The 20,230-nt window shown below is 40.2% G+C and overlaps 1 protein-coding gene across 3 annotated transcripts in view; it reads left to right on the plus strand.

Moving 5' to 3' along the window:
• LOC119649701 (adenylate cyclase type 6) overlaps positions 1-20,230 on the plus strand; it is a 518,692-nt gene that overhangs the window by 225,249 nt on the left and 273,213 nt on the right. For all 3 annotated transcript variants that reach the window (XM_038051969.1, XM_038051970.1, XM_038051971.1), the window contains one exon: positions 6,313-6,426. The gene's annotated coding sequence lies outside the window, so the exon portion shown is untranslated. The remainder of the gene's footprint in view (positions 1-6,312; positions 6,427-20,230) is intronic.

Consider the following 20,230-nt stretch of genomic DNA (forward strand, 5'->3'; position numbering starts at 1 on the left):
TCTTCCATACTTTGTCTGTCGTCTTCAGTTGGTGGAACCTCCAACTTGCCGATATTTTGGTTGTTGAGCAGTTCATCAAAGTGCTCATCCCATCCCTCCAATATATGGTCGGAAACCAGATTTCTCTCTTTGTCTCGGCAGGGTGAGCATCGAGGTGTGTAAAGGATAAATACTGTGCAATGATAACTTTGTCCGGATAGCTGACTTGTTAGGATACAAGGCTGTCGCACGGTTCAAATTTCATTGGTAGCAGTGGAATTAGTATCGTGATTTGACGTCGGATACCAGCCAGCTCAGCTGTAAATGAGTACTTGAGTCAAATCCGGGTAATAATCTCGAGCGAGCGCAATGCTGATCACATTGCCTCCTACAGGGTATTGTAATCCTGTAGTGTACCGTTACGGTCTTGAATGAAGTGCTCTAACACACTCCAAGACCCTGATCTAATTAGATTGTTACGCCAACGATTATTATTATTGTAATGATAACATTCGATGTGAAGCTTGTCTCCAATTCCGCGATAACAAATAAATACTAGATCTCTAATCAAATGAGCCAAGCCGAACTGCCTGATGCATATCATTGCCGACTTCTTAAATTGAACTATATTTTTTCAACTGGTGAGAAGCGAGAAATTCTTATGAATTAATCGAGCTGAAATTTATTGTGAATAAATTTCTGCTCCTACACATCAGTAGTTCTGGTCCAAACCACGATTACGCAAAACAAGTCGGGAAACCGGAAGCTGGACGCTTCAAATATGAAAGGTTTTGTATTTCTTATATAAAGACATGTGTGTGCATTTGCCCCATTAGTACATACCACGTAATATATGAATAAATTATGTAAGAGTATCCACTTTCGGGTGATATTCTTGAATTTGCAAAGAAGCGACAAATTTAACCTATTATAACTTTGTTAGTAATAGTGCGATTTCCACCAAACTTGGTAGGATCATGCTCTATATTATAGTCTACATTATTGCGTGCTGTTAGGATGAACTTAAGGGGGGTTTTGCAGCAAATTAGTAAAATTTATAGTAATATGCTATTATTAACTTTATTTGGACAGATATCGGTATAGATTGTATTTCAGGGCCTAGGACCCTATAGTGGTAGCCTCTGGATTTTTTTCAGATTTTTCGGTTGGGTAGTTTCTCAGAATGGGTCCTTTAAAGAGATTATCACTTTCGGCACTCCATACTTCCCACCCCTCCAACAAATGTCAAAACTAAGACCAGCTTCAAAAAGTACCAACCAAGACCTTTCATTTGATACTGCAGATGACTATATTTGATTAAAAAAAAACGTACACCTCCCTTTTGCATGTATGGCGACCCCACCTTATACACGACATAACAGGATATAACTCCCTGTACGTTCATAGTTCCCACCTTTCTACCAAATTTGGTGCCAATCGCTACAATCGTCCCCGAGAAAAATGCGTCTGACGGACAAACAGACAGACAGAGAGAGAGTAAACCAATTTTAATAAGGTTTTGTTTTACACAAAACCAGGGATTGAAATTATCGCCGAATGTCTGGAGAGACGGAACGAATCAGAAAAAAGGCCAACGGTATGACAGAACGATATGTTAAATTTGGAGATGGAACAAGAGACCCCACGGCGAAGTAGGTTTCGACCTAACCAGCAATGGAGGTTATCTATCTATCGAATTGAGCATGACAATTCAGCATACTATATTGACAAAAAAGTACCTGGGCATTTCAGAGGTTATGGAACACGTTTTAATTCAATGCCTGATGTTCTTTGTCGAAGGGCTGCATTAAAAGCTACAACACCCGAAACATCATAAAGTATATGGTAAAGTTGAAATTAATGTCCATGTTTTTTTTTTACAGTTGGTATATAAGTTGAAAAAATAACTAGGTTTTTTTCCTTATCCTGTAAATATTTTTATTTTTTCCCGCATAAAATCGTTTCGGAGACCACGTTCCTCCTTCCTCAGTGCTCGTACCTAGTTCTTTTCAACTTATATATGGTGAAGTCGAAGTCGATTATCACTGAAGTCGAAAAAGTGATGGTAGGCATCCATAAGGAGTTTAACCAGGACGAAATTTATCGAAGGAACGAGAAAAAACTAAACACTTGCACAAGAGCGCAGAATATATAAGATGGGGAATGGGATTCCCGCGGCGGAAGGGGAAGAAGACGGATGCGATTTTAAATGTTAAATGTTGGATATTAATGGATGTCGGGATGGAAATTGAGGAATAGAAAGAAGTGAATAGGGAAAGCTAAGAGGTATTAAAACGTGAGAAAACGAATGAAAAATTCATATTACAGATTGTCCCTAGACAAGGCGAAACAAATGTTGCATATGCTGAAGAGCCATGGACACAACATACGGCGTCCACCAATCACCGCATGGAACGGCGAATCAATGCTTAATTAAGAATGATCTATCTCATATATAAAAGAGGACATATCATTCAGTTCAGCATTTAAAGGGGCGCCAACTTGCCAGCTGCTGCTCAAGGTGTGATACATCGAATCAATACCTCACGATTGACACCGAGGCATTATATGTCCTATACATGGAAAAGAGGGAGCGGCAATTATAGAGATATCACGTTGCTGAAAACTATCTATAATGTATTCTCCATCTTGCCAGGCCAGATAACCCCATACGCCCCAAACATCATCGTCCCATACCACAGAGGCTTCACTCCAGGCAAGTTAGCAACAAATCAGAACTACGGGAATAAGGACATCAGTTGCACCATCTTTTCATTGATTTCATGGGAGAATTCGGAATCCCCACCAAATTGATAAGACTGATTAGGCTGACCCTGACGAATGGGCGAAGACCAGATAAAAACAGCAGGATCACTGTCAAGACCATCAAAAACGGACTAAGGCAAGGGGATGCCCTATTATGCGCCGTCTTTAACCCGGCCCTGGAAAAAATGATTCGCGATGCAGATGTAAATGCGAGAGACACCATCCTCTTCAAGCGCACCCAACTACTTGTCGATACTAAACAGATTGACATTATGGGAAGACCAACCAGAGATGTCCAGTCTACTATACTTTTAGCCAGATCCAGAAGGCGCCCGAAACCTTGCGCTGCACATTACTGAAGGCAAGACGAAGTACATGGTGGGAACGTCAGCGTCAAAAATCAATGAACGAACAACACTAAATTGTACTGGTCAAACGAGAAAAATAAAGATAATAAAGTAAAGAAAGAAGACTAGGCAGACCCTGCCTGGGAGTGGTGGCGTAGGTCAGGACGCCAGACAGCTTTTAAGGATATCGAATTGGTGAACCTCGGCGTGAAACTGGGATATCTGGAGTACTTTGCTAAGGCTAGCCTAGACGGGATACTGGTTGTTGCGCCGTTGATTATGATAATGATGAAATTGCTAATTACCCTTTATAAGATGTTTTTCGCTATATTGAAAAGCCGAATTATCCTTCACTCTAGATAAATCAACTACTGTTGGAATATGCCTCATCAGTTGCAAAATCTTTTTTTTTGGAATTTAAGGCGGCCTTGATAGTGTAGTCATGGCATGGCATGGCATGACAGAATTCGGTATTCAAACAAAACTGACTGACTGACTGGGTCGCTTTCAGAACTTTTCATCGTCAATAATGGTCGAAGATAAGGAGGTGCTCTTTCAGTGATGCTTTACAGTTTGGATGCCAAAGGCGTTATCCTCTTTAAATCCGTCGAACTGCTGACCTTTCTGACAATAACGGAAAGAATATCCTGAGATGTTTAAACTACTTTCATCCAGTACGAGCAGGCGACGCGAGACCTGGGGCTGTACAATAATGAAAGCAAGATGAAAAACATCGTGGCAACCACAATACCACAACCAGAAACAATAGCATCCCTTAGCTCTAACCAGTTAAAAACAACAAAGATAGATGTTTCGCGACTACATGTCGCCTTCATCAATACTTGGGTTGGAATGGGGAAAGAAATCCAGAATTGTTCTACATAGATGTGCTCCATATTGCCGCCAAATTTTGAACTTCTATTATAGTACAAACTTTACCAGAGTCTCAGAGTTTTAAGCAAAACCTTAAAAACAATTTCAGTCGAAACGTCTCACCATTGCGTCAAAGCAATTACTGTAAAAAATAGTGGCCTTACCAGTCCTCATTCATTCCCCGGAGATTATTCACAAAAGGGGAAAACTGGCTGGACTTTGCCTCCCTGAGATGAGGGGTACTACCCTTCAACACTCCGAAGAAATGAAATATCTGGGAGTCACTCTAGATAAAAAACTTCTTTGGAACAAACATGGAGAGGTAAAGATGAAACGAGCTCTCACAGCTTATGGGCTGTGCAGACGGACATGATGATATATGGGGACTCAGGCCTCATGTGGTAATGTGGATATACGTTGCCATTATTAGGCCGATGTACGTATATGCATCCGTATTGTGGTAGGTTAAGGTGAGGCAAAAAGGTTTTCACCGTAAACTAGCCGCACTGCAAATAACTGTGTGTCACTGGTGCCATGAGCACGATATCCGGTGCAGCTCTGAATACACTACTCAACACAACATAACAACATACACTACGTAAAGCAGCAGCTCATAGACTAATTCGATTAGATCTATAAGAAAACAATGGATGTAGACGGCACAGAGCATTAGAGGAGTTACTGGGAGGACTGAATCCAGTTCTTACAATATCTTCCGATTCTCGTGACCCATACATCTGTTTGGTAAAAGATATGAAGTTACCCTGAAGCGTAGAGAGAACTGGAAAGTCCCAGAGGAATGCGTGGCAGGATATACGGAAATCCTCTAGGCCGATGGATCAAAAACAGAAGAGGGTTCTGGAGCCGTAGTCTATCTCTCGAATAAAAACGAGAAGTGGGGTTTTCCTTTGGGATCAAGCAAGCTTCAAGCCGAAGTTTATGCGATCTATCAGGAATCCCTTCTCTTTTAGCCATTTTCCATTTGACCGCCCCTTCATTCATCACATCTTCCTACTTGTTTTTTCGTAGAATAATAAATTAAATTCGTGTGTGTTGACCCAAGTAGTGAGTAGGTGGTCCTGCGGGACACAATTGGTACTAGATCAAAAAGCCTGGAAAAATACCAAAAGGATCAGATCTTTCGAAGAAAATTTTCCCGAAAGTGTCGCAGTTTTATGCTGGTTGCGATTGATACTTCATTCTGTGGAGAAGAGCCCGTTTAGCTTATCGTGTCGTTGCGTTGTTCTCAACTGATACGCAAACACGGCAAAGGTGTTAGATACGCGTGCACTTGACATAGGGAGGTATTTTCCCTTAAGTTTAGTGGATACACATCTACTTTTTCGTTTCTTAGCTTTTTCATCAGAATCGCTCTTCTGTACCCATCTGATTTAGGACTAATGCGAGCGAAGGTTTGAGTTTTATACGATCAGATTCGTATTGTTTTGCAGTTATTCTTCTGGATATTTAGTAACTCTAACCATAGCTGGTAGCGCTACTATTCCGTGTGGATAACTTGAATCTATCCTAGCCTGCACTCAAATTTGCAACCCACATTATTACTATTCAAAAAGCGAAATCAGTTAATATTTGGCATTACCTATTATGAACGTTAGAATCAGGATCATTTGCTTATTAACAATCGACCTCTGTTGGTTGAATCACTGTCCAATCAACATTAAATTCACTCTAACCAATTAATCTCATTAGGTTGGGAAGAAAAGATGTCTTTTAATGATTTCTTCTTCAATAAGTTAGTTACGTTTGGCTAAATTCCTATGAAAATATGTGTTTCTGCTATTGTTTAAAACAACCCTTTGAATTATCCGAGTTAGACTGGTGTAAGGGTTACATTCAAGTCCTTTCTATGCAACAGTGAACATTCGTGAAACTTTCAAGCTGTTGCAAAGACATCGCTGTCGATGCATCTATTACACAATTCAGTAACTTGTTGGTTGTTTTACATTATAAACCGGCGACAGTTGCCATTATTCACCTTCCATAAACTTTTGGCCCGTCTGTAAAGTTTGCGATTTGGGTTTTATCTGCTCGTCAGGTACTCAATTGCATTTAGTGAGTTTAAATCCCTGAAATTACCTACGGCCTGACATTGACCTTCGCAATTTTGCGACCCATCGATTTGTTTGCTATTCAAACAACAATCTAGAATAATCAACCACTTCGAACTTCATTATCCTCCAACAAATCGCCCCCAAATTGCGTTTCGCTTTCAACTTTCATCCTTCCCTCATTAAACTGCCTTCTTGTTTGAAATTAGTTACACCGACCAATTTACTATGTTGATGGTTTACCTCTAAATTAATTTAAATTTTTTTGGTTCTTGCAGGTTTTTCTTGTTTACAAAAATTACACCAAATTAAGATAGAAAGGACAGAGGACGAAAAACGTGGATACCGGGCTCGATATTTAGCAAGAATCGCCTCGTCAAGGAACGTGAATGGTAAGCGGCAATTTATTTTTTAGGGATTTTGTGGACATTTACTGTTGCCGTTCCCTTTTTAAAGATGCCAACCCAAATGGAAACCCCCAGCACAGGCCACAAGGAGTATGTCCCAAAATAAATAGGCTGCTTAAGATGCTAATGGAAAATTTAATCTCTACTCCAATTACTGGCTGTCGGTAACGGGCGAGGTTTGAATCGATGTGGCGAAACTTTTTTCGCGTGCTGTCTATCATTTTTATTTGGGAAATATGCTGTTTTCAATTACTGGTTTTATTGGGTGGAAGGGGGACGTACTCCGTAATTGAAGGACTATGTAATTTGGTTTTTATTTACTTTTAATAAATTCCGCGCAGTAGTAACAATATTTGATTGTCCTAAAATAACATTTTAATCACTTTTCGGGGTTTTTGATGAAGAGAAAATTCATACACACACTCAGCATCTTGTCTGGCAAAAAAGGTGGTCGGTCGAATCGACATTTAAATTAATACACTAGTACCCTAATTTCGAATGAAGCCATAGAAGTAATTTTCATTCACATCTGTAGGCGTACCCATTTTCCTTTGAAAAATTTCGTAGGAAAAAAATCGATCAAATTAGGTTGGTCTGGTTTAAGGATGAACTTCCGAGCTTATGACGCTCAAAATGAAACGACAGGCATTACAAAAAAGGTATTCGATAAAGAGAAATACTTCCTTCAAAAAGAGGGGGATACTATGTAGGTTATCGAAACCAGCTTAGTTCTATTATTTTCGACTTTATTTGTCTGTTACGTTTGACTGGTTCGAAATGTTGAAATCTTCTAGATGAAAAATTATGCCTCAATGACTCTCCCGTCGTTTTCAGCTCGCCACGACCTCCGAAGATGTTAGCGCCCCATTTCAGCCATTCTGTGCCATGAAGCTCTAAAACGACGCATTCATCGACTTAGATTAGCACAGGGATTTCCCTGCGTAAAAAGTTAAAAATAGAATCTACGTCCCTTCGTACTTGACAAATATCCTCTGTGAATTCCATCCCCTAATAGGTTTGCTTAGAGCTACTAGTTTTTCTCCAAATATAGGATAAGTATGAAAAGTATCGATGATATCTGAATCTAAATTAGATAAACTAATTTTTGGACTTTAAATTTGTTTTAAATATTTCAATGTTATCCACCACGTGCGATTCCAACCAGTCGCCCTTAAGTAACCGCTACGAGTTTTTGAAGAACTCTTTCCTCTCTGGGTGGATTCCACGTATTGTTCCGCTAATTTGCATAACATGTTAATATTACCAAAACAGGTGGAGCCAGGACGGAAGTCTATTAAACTGAAGGAATCGGAAGAAATTATTTCTGGTTCGTTGGCTTTTCTTCTTACATATTATCGATAAATGCGAGATGAAGCATAAAACTATTACTATTCTGCCCCTCGTAATCAATCTACCCGAAAAAAATGAAGATGCCGCGTTGACATTATTATCACGCTGATTGGGTTTGACTATTGTTAAAGTGAAGATTGTAATACAATCATCTGATATGTTCCTAATGGACTTGGGAGTTACAGTTGATTGCACTGAGGGCAACTAACATTTTTGTTGAGCACATCACGGGCAACATTGGTCAATATATAGCAATATTGCTGTCAATATTGCTTTTATTTTTTGAATAGAAATAGTTTTCAAGGGACAAGAACAGAATCTATTAGATTTGATATTTTTGGTGTTCCTACGTGTCATCATTCGGAGGCTACTTGATGACATAGTTTTCGAGAACTACACAGACATATTCACCTTAAAATGATTATGTTCCTAGATAATATTCTAACGTGCTGCAAGTTTTTTTAAAAAGATGTTGCCTATATTATGCTTTACCCTCACATAAAATATTTTGATGAAGGGCTATCATGTCCAAAACGACGTAATGCGAAAATATCGCTCATGCTTGATCAGATTCTGGGTCATTTGGTAGGTGACACCCCTATGGCCGCGCGTAATCCAAGGTTGGATATTTTACCATGGAATGTGTTAAAATAATCCCAATATTCTGGCAGCACCCTGATTGTTCGTGTTTCCTCCTCTAGTCGTACCACGTATCTGTACAGTCTTTGCATCTCCTCAGCCAAAATATCAAGAAGCACCATCCCCGCAATTTCCTCTAGCCCTCCTTAACACCAAGGGCCTTTATTCAAATTGACAATGCTTATAGTAGAACAGAAGAGCGCACTCTGGCCAGAAACAGCCTCCTTTGGATCACCAAGTCATTTATCGCAGCTACAACTTTTCTTGCTTTTTCGCTCGGTTTGGTCAAGTGTTCATTGAAAGTTATTCCATGATCAAGCATAACTCCGAGATAAATGTTGACCGAATTGAACTCAACTTGGACCGCTCACTAGAAAAGAACAGATTTTCATTGCGTCGACACTCCCATCTGAAGTTTGAAATTACCACACCAATTCTCGCCTTTGTCATGATTCCGTCGGGACCCCTATAAACCATAGCTATCTCGTGGGTCAATTTTCTTACCGTAACCTCCTCACTTATGGATCTACATATGCTATTTGAGCGCCCTTTGGTCCTATGTGTTCCAGAGTTCCAGGAGAAGTTTTCCAGGAAGTGATCCTTGTAACATTGTCTCCTAGGTCATTCAACGTCGGATCTCCCTTGACCGTCCGCAAAATCTCAGCGTAAGAAGGGCCCAACTTATGTCTTTGGTTCAAACATATGCTGCTATCTTCTGCGGTTTCGTTATTGAACGCGATTTTAAATCGAGCCGTTGTACTCCCCTGCTGCTACCTCCGTGGAACTTTTGCATTTTTTTCGTTTTGCAAGCTTTACGCCACTATCTTCCGTTCCTTCTCTGCTCCTTTTGATGCCCTCCCTCTTAGGCTTGTTTAAGTGGGCGAGTCCGTCTTTTTGGCAACAAGAGGTACCTGTTATAACGGAGTCATGTGGAAGTTTGTAACAGTCCTACATTCCCTTTACTTTAGGCCGTCGAAAACAATTCGTACATGTCCTTTCCGCAGTCCTTACCAGTCTTTCAAATTTCTGACCATCAATTGTGAAGCGGTGCACGTTGTGCTTCAAGTATTTTACCATTTGGCCTAAAGGGGTCGAGGGTCGACACCTCCTCCTTACCACTTGGTGAGTGTTTGCTCTGGTGGTTCATCAACCAGAGTAGCGTCTATATTGTCTTTGTCCTCTTATCTTATTGATAATTCGTTCCTTATATCAACGACCAGCTGGAGAAGCACAAAAACCTTAAAATCTGCAACAGAAACAAGAATTCTAATCCAAGTACTAAAAGTGTGGGGCTGAAGTTGAACTATACCCCGGCCATCGCACCATCAAATATTTATTTAATTGTATGTTTTTCTTGTCGCTTTAATACCGCGGTTTATTATGATGTTCCGCCCTAATTATATGAAATTGTTAGCATTTTTGAGGTTGTTATTTCCTAGGGTCAGATACTGTATAATTCTTAGCAAGGCAAAGCCTTGCTGGGGTCATGAATTTGGTGTTATTCTTTACAACTTTTAAAAGAATATCTCTGCCTTTTAGGCGTAAGAATAATTTACTTTTGATTCTCTCCCCAAATAATACGAACCCTCGAACATATTCGGAGCAGTAAATTTATGTGGTCCGCAAGTGGAATTGAGTGAGGATGGTCATAGTATCAATAGGAATTTAACACACAAGGGATTATTAACAAAATTGCCGTCTAGAGCGTTTGAGTAAAGTTGTGTTGATGAAAATAGAAAATCAAAACGGTTTTCTTTAACTTTTTTAAAAATATGCATATTGGCTAATAAACAATTTTTTAATAAACTTAAAGAAAACTGTATTACATTTTCTATTCATATGAACACAAGGGATTTCTGAATTAAGTTTCAAACCCCCATTTGTGAGGAATATCTGAAATTCCGTAATCGAAATCGTCGCACGAAATTTTTAACTTGTGAGAGTGCGTAGTGCTTAACATTTACTCGTTCCACTTCTGGATCCGAACTGACTCTGAGTGTGAATATCAGGTCCTTCCATATCCTGCTGAATTTTCTACAAAAGTACGTAAATAACTTGCCAGAAAACTGTTTTGTGACTTTGATATGGAACTTCTTACTTAATGTAAAGTTATCTGGCACCAAGTATTCTAATTAAATATTCGCCTTCCCGTTAAACAGGGTGCGGCAGCATAACTTCCTTTTTTCCTTTTCTTCTTGGATGTTGGTCTTCAAATCTTGTAGGGTTCTTGGAGGGTTCACATAAACACGGGATTTCAAAAAACCCCATAGAAAAAAATCACAAGGGGACAGATCGGGAGAGCGGTGCCGGCCATTTCAAATCGCCTCTAATTAAGATAAGGTGCTCTGAAAAGTGTTCCCTCAAAACAGCCATCGATGCTCTTGAAGTGTGTGCTGTTGCACCGTCTTGTTGGAACCAAGTGTCCCCCAAATCCAAATTTTCTAGCTGTGGAAAAAAAATTCTGTAGCATGTTTACATACCGGTCCGAATTCACTGTCACTGTAACCTCATTTTCCTCAAAAAACCAGGGACCAATAATTCCAGCTGAGGAAATTGCACACCACACTGTGACTTTGGGTGAATGCAAAGGCTTTTGATGCAATTCTCGAGGGTTGGTGTCAGCCCAGTAGCGCATGTTTTGTTTGTTAACCGACCCACACAAATGAAAATGGGCTTCATCGCTAAAAAAAACAATAGCACCCTCGGGAACGACATCAAGAAGAAGCTCACACGCGTTCATCCGAGAATTGAAGTCACGTTCTGAAAGTTCCTGCACTATCGCCATCTTATAGGGATGAATAAGTATTTCGTTGTCACTTTCAATTACACTGATGTTACACACCCTTCTGCGTTTGTTGGGTAACGTAAATTCCTACAAAAATTTGTGAATGTGATTTTTTTTTGACGATACTCGTGTAGTTGAAATTTACTTACAAAAACTATTGGTATAATAAGGTGTGTCATTTGAAGACTATTGCGTAAAATTTTCATGAAGAAATATTAAAAATTAAGGCAATGACAGCAATTATTCGGAAGCGTCTCCGAAAAAAGTAGAATTACTGGATGACGGATCATCTGAAATAAAAAATCAAAGTTCTTTCATTAGATGAACACTTTACCAGTCAGTTTACCAGTTTTCAATTTTTTGGGAACACATTAAAGTGAAAATGCGATTTTTGCGGAAAAAATTGATTAATTTATTATTGCCAAATAAAAAAAAATAAACAAATTTGAAAGAACTCTGAAGCGTTACCCCGTGAATTATGTACGGAAATAGCGTTTGAAGTTCCAAAAGGATCGGTTTAGTAATCGTGACTTGTGGAAAAAACGCTTTGAAGTTTCGAACTCTAAAAAATTTTTAATGAAACGTTCCGAGTTTTATCGGCTTAACTCACACTGAACAATCGGTGATAGGACCGTAAAGAATATTGTTGCCATCCGTGATATCTAAAGCACTTTTTTGCTCCTGTCTTCTTTAGTCTGTTTTTCAGCTTCCGGCTCCGCTCAGCTTATCACGCCCATTCATGGGTTTCCTTTTTTCCATTTTGAAAATTATATAAAAGATGCAAAGAAAAATTTAAAAGTGTTACTTCCCCTTAAGGAGGGCTCCCAATACATGCAAACGGGGGAGGGGTACGGACATTTTTTTCACCAAATGTAATCATGTTCGGTCTTGATTCGCACTTTCCAGTATTAGTTAACATTGGTAGCGAAAGCAAGGATTGCGCGAGCACAAAACGGGTCAGTTACTTCAAAAACCGGTTTTCTGAAACTATCCAACCCAAATATTTGAAAAGGATTATGGTAGTCCATGCACATAGTATTTATATATATATTGTTTAGCCGTTCACTCCTCGCAGCTACCGCTCCCCCCACGACCTTCCGGGGCATTTGAATTCCTCCTCAACTATTCTGCCTGTACGCTGACTAAGTTTGAGATAGTGTCACGCCAGCGTACTCCGATGATACGACGAAACAGTGGAGCTCACTTTCCATGCGCTATTTCCATATAGCAACACAAAAAGAACATTAACAAGCTCCAACCTCAACATGACCTTATTGCTGAAATAGCAGCATTTGTAGAATTTAGACGGGGCAACGAAAGCAGATTTAGCGCGACGGCAGAGAGCATTCAGATAATAATATTAGGTTGTTGCACATGAAATGGCCGATTTGGTACTAAAATTTGAAACGACTGTAAGGCTTACAAAAATTTAATTAATCAAAAAAAGTCGAGTCAAAACACTTCTCCCAGCGAGATACAGGAGCATGTATGCCAGTTTCGTAGAAATCCAATGTTCGGGGGTTGATAAACTCGTCGATGATGACCTTTTCATTTCTAAATTGTTTTTCCGCCAAAAAAAGTATCTCTGTGCATTTATCGTTTCTCCAGGTGCCAAAAAAATAAAAACTAGTGGATAACTCCAGCTGTCGACCACCAAACAGCCACCATTACCTTCTTCGGATGGAGGCTCGGTTCTCGGTTTTCGGTGTCTCATCAGCATCTAACCATTGTGCTGATCACTTTTCATCACATGTCACTATTCTGTGCGGGAGAGTAAAGAACTGCAAATTTCCATTCGAAGCGCCATGTTCTGCTCCGTCAGGATACCGACATTTTTCGAACCACCGCCGTGTGGTATTATTCACTGTTATCATAACGATGGTCAAAACTGAAATGGTTCTTTGATTAAATGTAGGAGTGTTTATACTTCATTATCCGACACCAACAACGCCAACTGGTGGTGTTTTGATACAGCAAAATCGCAACTAACTTCACTTGATTGCCAAATCGGCCATTTCATGTGCAACAACCTTATAATAATAATCGTTGGCGCAACAATCCATATTGGATCAGGGCCTTGTAGTGTGTTAGAGTACTTCATTCAAGACCGTAACAGTACACTACAGTATAATGTAGGAGGCAATGTGGTCAGCAAAAGCAGGCTCCATATCTGTGGATTTCTCTTTCCTAATGTTCGTGTACTTTATCCCCCAAGGTCCGATATCAATGTCCGTTTTGGTCCAGTTTTCAGTGAAGACTCGTAAAAGTAAAAAATTTCAGTTGTGTTTTATTCACCCCCTAAAAAAGTCCGGGCATGCATAGTTTTTGTGTCGGAGGCTGCTATTCCAAATGATTTTCCACCTTTAAAAAATATTCACATTTCATTCCATTGCTTTTACTGTGTCCCAGTTTCATTCCTTCAGTCATACCCGGATACCGGTTGTAAGTATGCTCTAATCATGATATTCTTTTCAAATCAAATAATGACAGTTAAATTATTGAAAACGTCAAGTCGATAAAAAGAATCGAATCGGTACGAATTTGTTGGCATGTTCAGGATAAGCATCAAAAACATGTTCTATGTGTACTCCGCCATAGCTTCCGGGAAAAATTTCCTCTCTCGGGATGCTAGAATGTTAGATTTTGCGATAAATTAATTTCTTTTTTCATGTTCAGAAGAATCTGTTGCAGATGATTTTGCTTTGTGCTCTCACTATACCACAACAAGGTGAAAAATCGTAAGACCCGGGTTATAGCCTGGCAGAAAAATGATCTGTAGAGTTTTCAGCACCCTATAAAGGATGAATTTTGTGAAATATCTCTTGCTAGATATGAATCAAAATATGTAGATTTCAATGTGTTATCGTCACCAAGCAAGAAAATTCCAAGTATTTCCCAAGCAATTTTATAAATCTCTTTTAATTTTTCTCTGACAGGGGAAGCATTTTTCGGTGAGACCTTTGGCTTTAGACTACTGTGGGTTTGGAAGTTTCTTTGACCGGACTAATCAGCACGCCACACACATGAAATCTACATATTTCGATTTATATCTAACAAGACACGTGGTCAAAACTATTTTTTATAGCGTGTTGAAAAATCGACTAATCATTTTACTGAAAAGCTATAATTCAGACCTAAGAATGACTAGCTTTGTGAAAACTTCCTAGAACCGTAATTTAAAATCATAATTTTTAAAACTTCCATTGAGTATAATGTGGAAGTGAAAGTGTCAAGGAGTAATAAATGCGAAGTCAATATACTCAAAGTCCCAGGTCCTTTCAGATGTATTTCTTCACTGATGTGTGTATGTATACTCGAGAACGACGAACATTTTCTAATATAAACTAATCAGGAGCTAGTCTTTACTAAATCCTCCTTTCACCAGTGGTGAAAAGTCATTATTTTTAAATGTTTGTGCTACCTTTGAGGCCCTTGTATGATTCTAACTTGGAATGACTAAATGAATAAACTTCTTGCATTTCTCGCTAACAGGAATGTGTTTATAATTTTAATAAAAGCCCCAAACAAACAACACATACCGATATGGCTTGGAAAAGAGAGAATACGGAACGTGTGGGTTTTTAATTACAATTTTTCGTTTTCCGACAGACAGTCCAAAGTTGTAGTTTCTCGTAATTCAGAAACGATGCACATGGTATTACCGGGAGCTGGATAAAACCGTCTAGGAATCACGCACTCATTACACGTTCTGAGTAATTATTCAACCTAGTCTTACAGATACACGGACTTATCCCCGCATATATTGTATAAAGATATAAGTCGACTTTTCACTATGCTCTTGCAATATTAATTGTGGAATGTTCACTTGAGCACGAAACTTCATTTTGTAGAGCTCACTTTTGATGAATTAAAGGAATAGAGGTTTATGTTACCCTTTCGAATTTGTGTGGAACAGACACATAATGGATTAAAACGTACCTGGAAATGGGATAATAATTTAACTGAGTAATTTATGGATAGAAACAGAATCCTTTAGTTAGTATGTGGGTACATACAAAAGTAGCTCGACGAGTTTTTGGAAGAAACCATTCAGACATAGTAAGGTTGCCATAGTTGTTATTTAATTTCAAATATGTTTCAAATTTATCACAAATTGCAGGTAGAAATACAAGAAAAAGGTGCAGTCCTGAAGCCTCTACTATCCAGCTGATTCAAAAATATATGTACGACGCAATTCTAAAGTGTTACACAATACAGACAGGCAGTCACGTTTTTCGATTATATACGTCGGGATTGTAGTGCATCTTGTCCTGGACTTACATTTTGGGTCTGTTCCGACTTTATTACGTTAACATTCTATCAGTCTTTTGGGGGCAGTAGTCGGAGGTAAACTGGTTAAATGATCCAAACCATCCAAAAAGATTTGAACCAGACCATGATGGACACTCAAACTATTGGCAGGCACGTCTAATGAGGAGGTGTTACTAATCTGCACCCGGAGCTCTCTCAGGGAACTGGGAATAGAGATATTATGATAGCAAAGTTAGATTTTTTGGAGCCCATATAATTCTCACCCCTGATCCGGATTTTTTCTCCACTAGCCTGGTTGCTGGTTAACATACGACTTACCGGAGATTTCAGGAAATCACGCTAGCAATGGATCAGCGGAACATGAACACGCAGAAATGGAACTGTGCTCTGTATCCAAGTAACACGAAGAGCGTTACTGACTCGAGCTTATTGTAAATACAAATACGAGTAATCCCTCGTAGAGACTGCTTATTCGAACACTTCCCCTCCTTTCCGAGCTAATATCATCAATGAGGAGGAATGAATAGAACAGTTCTCTGTCTTGGCTGCGCTTAGTGAATAGGAGTGCTGCTTATCCATAAAGAACAAGAAAGCACACACAGCAACGTATATTATGTTCTTTGGCTGAAAGGACTCCAGGTCAGTTAAAAAAATATTTAAAGTTTTGCAAAGTGCCAGGCAGAATTTTATGCTTTCTTCTAGTGTTTCACTGCCATTTCGACATTTATCTGGAATTTTGGACAATCCATATTGGATCAGGGCCTTGAAGTGTATTAGAGCGCTTCATTCAAGACCGTATCGGTACACTGCAGTACACTGTAGGAGGCAATGTGGTCAGCATTGGGCTCGCCCGAGATTATTACCCTGATTTGACTCAGGTACTGATTCACAGCTGAGTCGACTAGTATTCGACATCCAGTCACGATAACAAATCCGTCTGCCACCAGTGAGATTTGAACCACGACCTTCCGCTACAACAGTCCAACGCTCTAACCACTGGAGCTATCCGGACATTAACAATAATGCTCTGGCAAAATCGAAGCCCTGGGAATCTACATGAAGATAGGAAGATTAGCTAGATCACGTTCTTGTTACATATAGTACATGGATGTTCACGGTTTCAAAGGAAGATAGCATAATGCCAGAGTCCTAGAAAGAAAATCGCGGAGGATTCAGGGTGGTAACTTCTTGGCTCCCTATTGTCCCTTGTTTTATTTATATTCATATTCTGGGCCCAAGTCCACACCCTGTGAGTTGGGGTTTAGGTACTCTAGGCTAGCAAACTTCAAATTTCCAAATTTCACTATTGACCTCACGGGCACAATCAATTGGCTATCCAAACCAGCTAATGATTAATTTTTGAAATGTACGCACGCCCCTCGACGCCCTAAGTGAATTGAGGTAATATGACTCTGGACTGCATTCCTCTCCTTCGTACGGTACTATGTTTTTATATTCTGGAAAGTCAAGTGGTAACAAACGCGGATTCGATGTCGGATTTTTGCTGACCGTTACCGCAAAACACGCCCTATTCAGCTGCAAGTCAGTTTTTAACAGGGCAATGCACCAACGGAGATTTTGAATAGAGTGCATAAAAATGCATTCAGTGATTAACTGCTGGTGATCTGAGTGTCAATGTGGGTTCTGAAAACTCCACTTCTTAGTGGCGAGGCACAGTCTTGGTGACCATAACAACAACGGTGAACGGTATGTAAACCTCCGCAACTGCCGCCGCCTCGTCATCGGTGGCAAACTGTTCGCTAGAGTTTCTTTCTTAAAGTCCCTACCAAGCAGTTCTTCATGATTCTTAATCATATAACATCGGTGAAATTCAGCCTCTTCTAGATGAAATGGCGAGCTACCCTAACATGCGGTTGCGGACTGCTCCTACAAATAGAGACTAAATTATTATTGCATCAGTGCCCAAAAACGGATTAAAACTATCTGTTGAGACTGTCTCCCTTCGTAATTCTTTCGTGCAGCTACTGCAGGCTTTGCAAAGCTGTTATTTCCATTCATAAGTATTGAGAATCTATCATCGCAGTGAGTGAAAAAGGGGATGATCGTCAAGAAGCTATAAAAGGGCACCCATCTTGAGATTGATCGACAGAGAGCTTTTCATCTTCTGGATCGTCTTGTATCGACCACATTAACACCCTTTGGATCAAACTGTTCCGCTCGAAACATCTCATCATAGGGTCAAAGCTCTTACTGTACAAGATTATGATCTTGCCAGTCCTCATGTATTCCTCGGAAACTTGGGTTCTTAGCTAGAAAAATTGCAAACTCTTGGCCACGTTCGAGAGAAGAATCCTCCGAAGAATTTTTGGCCCCCTAAATGAAGATGGACGATTCCGTACCCTTCACAATGACGAAATCTATGAGCGATACCATGACCGTCCGGTTGTGGAAAAAATCCGGCTCAATAGGTTACGGTGGGCAGGTCACTTAATCCGTATGGATGAGGATGATCCCACCCGGAAAGTCTATAAGGGCAATATCTATGGTAGAAAAGAAGACGAGACCTGCCTAAGATGGAGCGATGGCATAGGCCAGGACGACATCTTTTGGGGATATCGAATTGATGGACTTCGGCGCAAAACCAGAATGTCTGGAGTTCCTTATTAAGACAAGCCTAGACCGGATACCGGTTGTTACGCCATTGATGGTGATGATGGATCACTATGCAACAGAACGGGGGTTTGAAAAGATCACTCCACCTACCATCGATCGATTTCAAAAAAGCTTCCAATAGCGTGAAAAGGGAGCATATCTTGCATGCTCTTTCAGGTGGGTCCGAAGAAACTCATAGCTTTTATCAAAGCAACATCCAAAGGGCGACTCGTATAGTCTTTTTCTTTTATTCATATACCATTTTGACAGTGATATCTTTTTCCCGCTGAAAGTCTTGACAGAAGGTAATTATCAAATCTTCGCAGAAAGAAATGAATCGCCTTACGCTTGAACAACGTTGGGATATATTGCAAGCTTATTTTCAAGGAAGTGTGCGACTCAATCTTTGAACAACACAACATTGTATGCACCAGCGTAATGTGAATTTTGTACAAAGACCTTCTTTTATTCACTCAAAAGGTGAAATTGACTCAGTAATTGAAGGTTACAGGCAGGTTTGGCCCTTAGAGCAGCTCGAAATGGACAACGATTTACCTCCAAAGATACTCTTTTCTCATAAGGCTCATTTTCAGCTAGGCAACTATGTTAACAAACAAAACTATGATCGAAAAACCCGTGAGTTATCGTCGAGATGTTTGTAAAACAAAGCCTTATTAAAATCGGTTCAATATAAATCTGTCTATCAGTCTGTCACACGCACTTTTCTCATAAACGGGGTCACCAGGCGCAATTTGCGCTGGCTGGCGTCAAAGCGGACGCCATATATTTCAACCACGCCCTCATCGATCTCGAGGAGATACTATTATACTAGTTTCGGACGTGCTGGAGGACTGATTGCTCCTGCGCCCGTCTAAAGAAGCAAATGGTACGGACTCGGGGTCGCTGGACAGGCTGAAAAGGTACACGAAGTGTACGTACGCGCCTGCCACTATTAATATTAATAGCCCCCTCAGCTTTACAGAAGTCAAGGAAAACTTGCACCCGCACAAACGACATTATTTTTCTTTTTTCGAGGGCGTTGCGCATATCGGATTCGAGCACTCCTCAGAAAATACCGCAACATCACTACTGAAAGTAGTTTCTCTCAGTCTTTTAAGAACGATGTGCTGCACCACAGCAACACTACCGGCTCTCCAATCTCCACAAAGGTGCTTCATCAATCACCCCAGAAGCTAGCTGTTGAAAAAAAAAAGTTCAACGGTTTAATAAACCACGGTATTTACAGACCTTCCAATAGCTTTTGGTCATCTCCACTTCATTTCGTCCCTAAGCCAAACGGCGAATGAAGGCCATATGCAGATTACAGGCGTCTGAATGCTCAGATAATTCCAGACTGATACCCTATTCTACTCATCCATGATTTCCTGCATTTGCTTACAAACTGCAGTATTTTTACAACCTTGGATCTAGCGTTCCATCAAATCTCTGTTGCTCACGAAGACGTATTGGGAGCGGCTATCAGCACACCTTTCGGACTCTTCGAGTTCACTAGGATGGCTTCCGGCTTGTGTAGCATTGCGCAGACATTCCAGAGATTCATCCCCTGTGTCCTGCGAAACTTAGACTTTTGTTTCGTATACATGGATGATGTCTTGGTCGCTTCTTCGTCCGAATCTGACTATCTCGAGTTCATTTTTCAACGTCTCCTTGAGGCCGGCCTTGTTCTAAACGTTGAAAAATGCAGATTCCTACAGAAGTAGGTGAAATCTTTTGGCCACATAGAGAAATCCAACCTGACCCAGACAAGGTAGAAGCGATAAAGAAGTTTCCCCTGCCAAACAAGGATCTCCGAAGGTTCTTGGGTATGTAAAATTTCTATCGTCGTTTCTTACCTACCGAGGTTGCGTGGCCTACTGAAGCCGTCCAGGCGTGTGAAACGGTCAGTTCATGCAACACTGCTCACATTTCGTTGGCTAGATGCAACCCTAACTGTGTTCGTCGATGCCTCAGGCACAGTGGTATCCGCCGCTCTTCATCAACCGGTAAATCAAACCTGGCAACCGTTGAGCTTCTTTTGGAAAGAATTCACCAGAACTCAGTGTAACTACAGCGCCTACGATCGTGAGCTACTCGTCGCGTCCCTCTCCATAAAATACTACCATTTCTCCC

The sequence above is a fragment of the Hermetia illucens genome, chromosome 2, assembly GCF_905115235.1.
Source record: "Hermetia illucens chromosome 2, iHerIll2.2.curated.20191125, whole genome shotgun sequence".
Taxonomy (NCBI): domain Eukaryota; kingdom Metazoa; phylum Arthropoda; class Insecta; order Diptera; family Stratiomyidae; genus Hermetia; species Hermetia illucens.